Raw genomic sequence first — 8,785 nt, 5'->3', positions numbered from 1 at the left:
CTGTGGGGAGCTTCTGCAGGCGGAGGCAGACTAGTCTGTATTTTTAGCTCTTTTGTGCTTTGCCTGAATGCCAGACAATTGCACTTCCCTGATCCACCCTCTTCAAGGATTATTTTCCCCAGAGAAGAGAAGGCTGAAGACGAATCAACGGAACAGTGAAGCGAAGGAAAGAAGACAGTGAGCGAAGGTATCCACAACCTAGGAAACTGCAGAGTGACGGCTTTCAGGTTAGCCTGATGGAAGGGATTCTTCTCATTCTGAGGGCTATTATTAAAGTAAAATCTTATCTAGAGGGAGGCTGTGGCACCTCCTTCCCAGGAGGACTTACAAACGGGAGTAGTTCTCAACACAGGGATGATTTCCCTGTGCTCCCCAGTGGGAGAAGAAAGAAAGAGAAATTTTTCTTGGACTCTTTCCAACTTTGCAGTGGCTCTTCCCCTGGTCTGAAAAAGCACCAGTTCTGAGCGTTTTGAAAGATCAGTTTGTGTGAGGGAACTAATAAGCAAACTGCAGCTCAATGAGATTCCCTTTGAATTTGGCTCTCACCCTGCATTAAACCAGCATGGACGAGCCTAAAATGAGATGGCTCTTAGATGGCACGCTGGCAAAATTTTGAAAGCTAAAATCTGACATTTTTCTTCTTGATGTTTTCCCACCCTACTGCCTCCTTCCATTAGACTGTGCAGTGGGGGAGATGCAAAGTTCTAAGATTATTCCCACATATAGGATTTGATTTTGTTAACTCTCCTTTGGGGTAAACTATTCACTAGCATTTGCATCAGTTGCTCCTGAATCACTGCCTAGCATGAAATGCTTCAATTGCGAGAAGTATTTCTCTTAAGCCAGTTCTCCCTAAAGGTAAAATGAGATAGTTCAAATTCTATGTAGTCAAGCTTTAAAGAAAAAAAAATATGACAAATCTATAGACTGTTCTTTACATCGACACTTTTCAGAACACTTTCACCAATCTCTTCCAATCTACCAACAAGCGTGTTCATAAATTAGGAAGAACTGACTGAGGCAGGCTTTAGGCCATGCAGTGTGGGCTTTACCCCAAAGTATAAGGTTTAGTCCTTACCCTTAAAAAGTGTCCAAGCTAGGGGGCTACAAGACTAACTCACACATTTAGGTGCTAAGAGGTGTTAGTAATTTAGTGGATTAAAGTAGTCAGGAAGATTTTATTAAAGGGCGTGCAAGGGCTTCCCTGGTGGCACAGTGGTTGAGAGTCTGCCTGCCAATGCAGGGGACACGGGTCTGTGCCCCGGTCCGGGAAGATCCCACATGCTGCGGAGCGGCTAGGCCTGTGAGCCATGGCCGCTGAGCCTGCGCGTCCAGAGCCTGTGCTCCGCAACGGGAGAGGCCACAACAGTGAGAGGCCCGCGTACCGCAAAAAAGAAAAAATAATAAATAAATAAAATAAAATAAAGGGTGTGCAGCCAGAAATGGCTTTCAAGAAAGGGCAAATTTGGGAGAAGCAGAGCAAAAAATAAACAAATAGAAATAAATGGGGGGTTGGCGGGGGAGGTAGAGAGTAAATTATGAAAATTTGAGCTAGCATTTACTTTTCATTACAGATCATTTCGATCATATAAGAAGATGCAGAAGCCCCGCGTACTCATCACTTATCGTTTCATGAACTCATCGTTGCTTCATTTATGCCCCCAACCCACCTTCCTCCACATACATGGATTATTTTGAAGCAAATCCCAGACATCATAGCATTCCATCTATAAATATTTCAGTATTTTACTAGCATTTTGAAATAAGCAGGGTCAAATTATACAGGTCAGAATGTGCTTCAAAAAACAGCCCCAAACCAAAAATCTTGGCGCAATGAAAAGATCCCCCAAGCCTCAGCCAATGGCACGTTTATTCCCAGTTCTATTTGGTTCCACAATGTCTTAGCACATCTGAAGAATCCTTAATTTTTTTTCTTTTTGGAGGAGGTTGAAATAAAATGTATATGTCCAGAAATACACGCTTTTTGCTATAATGCTTGCACCTTAATGGAATGTTGGAAACATATGGACAAACACTTGTCCCTGTACATCTGCTGCAACTTCAGTATATTTCTTTATTCTATTTTCAACATAGCTTAGAGTGGTATTTCAGGAAGACATGCCTTTCTTAAACCAGAGCCCAACAGAAGTGGCCAGTGGAATCTGAGGATGATGGGACAGTCTGGGGCCAGGAGGTAACAGCACAGCTGGGGAGGAAAGAGAATAGGGTGGGGTGGGGCAGGGAGGGCACAGAGACTCTCAGGGCTCCTGCTGGATGTGAAACTGAGTGGGAGGCAAAGAATGAAAGTGGAGCATGTTAGTTAATCTTGGAACGAGGATGAGTCATACAGAAAATGAGATACTTTCCCACTGATGCTTTGAATAATACCCTTTGACTGAGAAAAGAAACCAACTGAGTGTTGCTTTTTTTTTTTTTTGGCCACGGCCTCTTAGTTCCCTGTCCAGGGATCGAGCCCTGCACTGGAAGTATGGAGTCTTCACCACTGGACCACCAGGGAAGTGTATGATGCTCTTGATCGTGGTAGAGATAGGCTGTGACATACAGAGTGTGTAGTTGAAGACTGGGCACCCCTCGGAGCTCTTCCACTCTTCCTGGGTGACCTGGAGCAGTCCATCTAACCTCTCAGGATCTCAGATCCTCATCTTCAGCTAAAGGAAAGTGGGGCTAGATTATCTCTGGATCTCTGGAGACCTACAATGTTCAACAATTCAGTTAATTGACATGTATTGTAAAAGGGCAGATAGATATGAATCGGGGGTGATTTTAGACGGTGGCTGCTAAAAGTAGGAAGTGGCAGGAGCAATTGAGACAAGGCAACTCATGTACAAGCTGTCATATGGGGAAATGAAATAATGACACTAACCCACAAGCATCAAGTACTTATGTATCTGTTCTTCTACTAAGCAGTTTACATGCATTATTATCTAACTTAGATCTCACAACAGCCCCATGCTTCTAATATTATCACACTATCATGAGGAAACTGAGGTACAGAAAGGGGTAAGTAATCTACCCAAGAAACACTGCCAATAAATCAGAAAGCCAGACTCAAGGATCTATTTCAACTCCAAATCCTAACCACCACTACGTTCTCTCCTATTATGCTAGGGTACATAGAATAACTATTAAAGTCATGTATTTTACCTTTCAATCGAAATCTAGAAATCTTCATTAAATATCTATCTGACACAGGAGCCAGTCTGAAGGAGGTCCCGCTGGCTGAATCTGCGACAAATTCACACCAAAATTAAGTATAGTGATGAATTATAAACCACTGAAAAGAGAGGATTCATGAATGCCCTTATTGACGATAGATAGATAGATAGATAGATACATACATACATACATAGAATACTGAGGGTTGACTGATAAACGTGGAGGGACCACTGGAACCAGAAAATCATTTGGTAATCATCAGAATAAAGATGGGATCAGGCAGGAACCGTCAATGGATGCTAAATTTAAGGGGGGAATGTAAATAAGCAAGATAGTTGCATGGTTTTTTTTAATTTTTAAATTTAATTTTATTTATTTTTTTATACAGCAGGTTCTTATTAGTCATCAATTTTATACACATCAGTGTATACACGTCAATCCCAATCGCCCAATTCAGCACACCACCATCCCCACCCCTCTGTGGCTTTCCCCCCTTGGTGGCCATACATTTGTTCTCTACATCTGTGTCTCAACTTCTGCCCTGCAAACTGGTTCATCTGTACCATTTTTCTAGGTTCCACATACATGCGTTAATATATGATATTTGTTTTTCTCTTTCTGACTTACTTCACTCTGTATGACAGTTTCTAGATCCATCCACGTCTCAACTAATGACTCAATTTCATTCCTTTTTATGGCTGAGTAATATTCCATTGTATATATGTACCACATCTTCTTTACCCATTCGCCTGTCGATGGGCATTTAGGTTGCTTCCATGACCTGGCTATTGTAAATAGTGCTGCAATGAACATTGGGGTGCATGTGTCGTTTTGAATTCTGGTTCTCTCTGGGTATATGCCCAGTAGTGGGATGGCTGGATCATATGGTAATTCTATTTTTAGTTTTTTAAGGAACGTGCATACTGTTCTCCATGGCGGCTGTATCAATTTACATTCCCACCAACAGTGCAAGAGGGTTCCCCTTTCTCCACACCCTCTCCAGCATTTGTTGTTTATAGATTTTCTGATCATGCCCATTCTAACTGGTGTGAGGTGATACCTCAATGTAGTTTTGATTTGCATTTCTCTAATAATTAGAGATGCTGAGCAGCTTTTCATGTGCTTCTTGGTCATCTGTATGTCTTCTTTGGAGAAATGTCTATTTAGGTCTTCTGCTCATTTTTGGATTGGGTTGTTTTCTTACTATTGAGCTGCATGAGCTGTTTATATATTTTGGAGATTAATCCTTTGTCCGTTGATTCATTTGCAAATATTTTCTCCCATTCTGAGGGTTGTCTTTTCATCTTGTTTATGGTTTCCTTTGCTGTGCAAAAGGTTTTAAGTTTCATTAGGTCCCATTTGTTTGTTTTTATTTCCATTACTGTAGGAGGTGGACCAAAAAAGATCTTGCTGTGATTTATGTCAAAGAGTGTTCTTCCTATGTTTTCCTCTAAGAGTTTTATAGTGTCCGGTCTTACATTTAGGTCTCTAATCCATTTTGAGTTTATTTTTATGTATGGTGTTAGGGAGTGTTCTATTTTCATTCTTTTACATGTAGCTGTCCAGTTTTCCCAGCACCACTTATTGAAGAGATTGTCCTTTCTCCATTGTATATCCTTGCATCCTTTGTCATAGATTAGTTGGCCATAGGTGCATGGGTTTATCTCTGGGCTTTGTATCTTGTTCCATTGATCTATGTTTCTGTCTTTGTGCCAGTACTATATTGTCTTGATTACTGTAGCTTTGTAATATAGTCTGAAGTCAGGGAGTCTGATTCCTCCAGCTCCCTTTTTTTCCCTCAAGACTGCTTTGGCTATTCGGGGTCTTTTGTGTCTCCATACAAATTTTAAGATTTTTTTGTTCTAGTTCCATAAAAAATGCCATTGGTAATTTGATAGGGATTGCATTGAATCTGTAGATTGCTTTGGGTAGTATAGTCATTTTCACAATATTGATTCTTCCAATCCAAGAACATGGTATGTTCCATCTGTTTGTATCATCTTTAATTGCTTTCATCAGTGTCTTATAGTTTTCTGCATACAGGTCTTTTGTCTCCCTAGGTAGGTTTATTCCTAGGTATTTTATTCTTTTTGTTGCAGTGGTAAATGGGAGTGTTTCCTTAATTTCTCTTTCAGATTTTTCATCATTAGTGTATAGGAATGCAAGAGATTTCTGTGCATTAATTTTGTATCCTGCAACTTTACTAAATTCATTGATTAGCTCTAGTAGTTTTCTGGTATTTGTATGGTTTTAAAGTATCTCTCCAGGGACTTCCCTGGTGATGCAGTGGTTAAGAATCTGCCTGCCAATGCAGGGGACATGGGTTCGATCCCTGGTCCAGGAAGATCCCACATGCTGCGGAGCAACGAAGCCTGTGCACCACAGCTGCTGAGCCTGTGATCTACAGCCCGCGAGCCACAACTGATGAAGCCCATGCACTGCAACTACTGAGCCCACGTGCTGCAACTACTAAAGCCTGCGCACCTAGATCCCGTGCTCTGCAACAAGAGAAGCCACTGCAATGAGAAGCCCACGCAACACAATGAAGGGTAGCCCCCGCTTGCCGCAGCTAGAGAAAGCCCACACGCAGCAACTAAGACCCAACACAGCCAAAGAAAAAAATCTCTCCAGAAACTGCTTATTAGTTCAAGGGAGAAAAAAATTATACAGGGGAGAAACTGGGCAGCACCTTGATGGGTGAGAAAAATTTACATTACCAACAAGGGGCAGATGGACATTGTGTGCCTCCAGCTGTGATACGCTTAGAAGGATGAAATATCAGTTTGCAATATTCCAGCCAAGAATGCATAAACAAAAACATCAGACAAATACAATATGGGAATGTTCTATTAAAAATAAAAAGGCAAAGGGAACTGTATTCTTTCAAAAATGTCAACATCATAAAAGACAAAGAAAGCCTGTGGAAATGTTCTAGATTAAAGGAGGCTAAAGGGACAAGACAACTAAATTCAAGCTTGACCCCAAACTTGATGCTATACAGGAGGGGGCAGTGTGGATAATGCTACAAAAGACATTATTAGATCAACTGACAAAATTGGAATATGGACAATGTAAATTTGGTAAAAATGGAGCAGTAGGTGAAACGGAGCAGAGTACGCGGCTAGAGGAGCCTGTGAAGGGATTCCCACGGTCTCCAGAATCCTGCTGTGCCTTGCTAAGGGCAGGCTTTTCCGTGAGAGATAAGTGTTTTAAAGAAGTCCTCAAGGAATCTGCCTGCCAATGCAGGGGACACGGGTTCGAGCCCTGGTCTGGGAAGATCTCACATGCCACGGAGCAACTAGGCCCGTGAGCCACAACTACTGAGCCTGTGCGTCTGGAGCCTGTGCTCCGCAACAAGAGAGGCCACAATAGTGAGAGGCCCACGCACCGCGATGAAGAGTGGCCCCCACTTGCAGCAACTAGAGAAAGCCCTCGCACAGAAATGAAGACCCAACGCAGCCAAAAAAATAAATAAATAATAATTTTTAAAAGTCCTCCGGGACTTGCCTGGTGGTGCAGTGGTTAAGAATTCGCCTGCCAATGCAGGGGACAGGGGTTCGAGCCCTGGTCCGGGGAGATCCCACATGCCGCGGAGCAACTAAGCCCATGTGCCACAACTACTGAGCCTGTGCTCTAGAGCCCACGAGCCACAACTACTGAGCCCACACGCCACAACTACTGAAGCCCACGCACCTAGAGCCGTGCTCCACAACAAGAGAAGCCACCGCAATGAGAAGCCCGCACACCGCAACAAAGAGTAGTCCCGGCTTGTGGCAACTAGAGAAAAGCCCGCGTGCAGCAACAATGACCCGGCGCAGCCAAAAATAAATAAATAAAATAAGTAAATTTATAAAAAAATAAAGTCCTCCCAATAAAAATAATTAAATAAAGTTGGTAAAAATGCACTGTGGTTATGTTGAGAATATTCCTATTGTTAGGAAATGTACACAGTTTTTAGTGGTGAAGGATCCTAATGTGTGGAACCCACCTTCATGTGGTTCAAAACAGAAAGAGAAAGACAGAGAAAGAGCAAATGCTAAGGCAAATGGGGTAAAATGTTAAGAACAGATGAATCTAGGTAAAGTGTATATAGCGGGGGGGGGGGGGTATCCTTGAAACTTTTTCTTAAGTTTGAAAATATGTCCGAATAAGGAAACTTTTTTTTTTTAAGTCAATCTGATATCACATTAGCAAGTAGTGGTCAATCTCTGAGTTCTCAAACTGTGTGGAGGAAAAAAGAAAAAAAAAAAAAGAGTGATCTGCATTGAGCCATGAGAATCACAGTCATCAGATGGGAGAAACTTCAGACTGAGCTGGCTCCCTGCTGTTTAGGGGTTCACCAACTGACCTAAGGAGTTATGTGGATCGCACAGAAAACAGGCTCACAAGTGAACAAATAATGGAATAATTCCACTGTGAGAAACACCAGGAAAACCAGTACCTCTCTATGTGTAAGGAAAGATTTTCAGGCATAGGCCTATAGCCCACTTATTTCAACATGAGTCTCCCCAGGGGACGAATTAGTCTGTTTGAGTTCATCTTCCTCTTGCTGCTCCTGGAAATATATTGGGACTAAAAGGTTCTGCATTAGTTGGGAAAGGCAGTTGACACAAGGAGCAAACTGCTAGCATTAACAAGAACACAATACATGCTAGGGCTTAAGGAAACTCTAGAATGAGTAACAAATTAGTAGACAACGTTTGACAATGGGATTATTATTATTGCCACGGACTTGAGTTACTTACTATGTGCTAGGCCCTTGGGATCCAGAAAGATAAAAGAAATGATCCTTGACCTCAAAAAGCTCTGGGCACAGGTGATATCACTTATATGTGGAATCTAAAAATTAAAAATGATACAAATGAACCTATATACAAAATATTAATAGAAATAAACTCACAGACATAGAAAACAAACTTATGGTTACCAAAGAGGAAAGGAGAGGAGGGATTAAAAAATAATAGATAAATAAATAAATAGTAAAAAAAAAAAGAAACAGCGGCTCTGGGGGGAGAAAGACATACAAGGTACATCACAGGGCAGCAGATGACGAGTACCATGAGTGTTTTTGTCACTCTTTGTTAGAATTTATGGAAAAAACAGTCAGGAAAGCTATTGCAGGTGTGTAGCACCAACTAAGTGGTAGGGGTAGGCTTTTCTTCCTTCCTTCCTTCCTTTTCTCTTTCTTTTTCTTTCTCTCTCTCTTTCTTTTTCTCTCTCTCTCTTTTCTTTCTTTCTTTCTCTCTCCCTCTCTCTTTCTTTCCCTCCCTCCCTCCCTTCCTTCCTATAAAAATTCATTCTGTTTTCTAATTGCAAGGTACTGTGCCAGACACTTGAAGAGAACAGTGAGATAAAAAATGATGCCGAGGGACTTTCCTGGTGGTCCAATGGGTAAGGCTCTGCATTCCCAATGCAGGGGGCCTGGGTTTGATCCCTGGTCGGGGAACTAGATCCCGCATGCATGCCGCAACTAAGAGTCCGCATGCTGCAACTAAGAAGTCCGCATGCCACAACTAAGGATCCCTCATGCCACAACTAAGACCCAGCGCAGCCAAAATAAATAAATATAAATAAAATAAAATTGCTTCACTTACTAAAAAACACGATG

This window comes from Delphinapterus leucas, chromosome 1, assembly GCF_059928025.1.
Source record: "Delphinapterus leucas isolate spDelLeu-1000000601 "Yukka" chromosome 1, BTC_Dleu_Yukka2, whole genome shotgun sequence".
NCBI classification, from domain to species: domain Eukaryota; kingdom Metazoa; phylum Chordata; class Mammalia; order Artiodactyla; family Monodontidae; genus Delphinapterus; species Delphinapterus leucas.
This window is presented reverse-complemented; position numbering follows the sequence as displayed.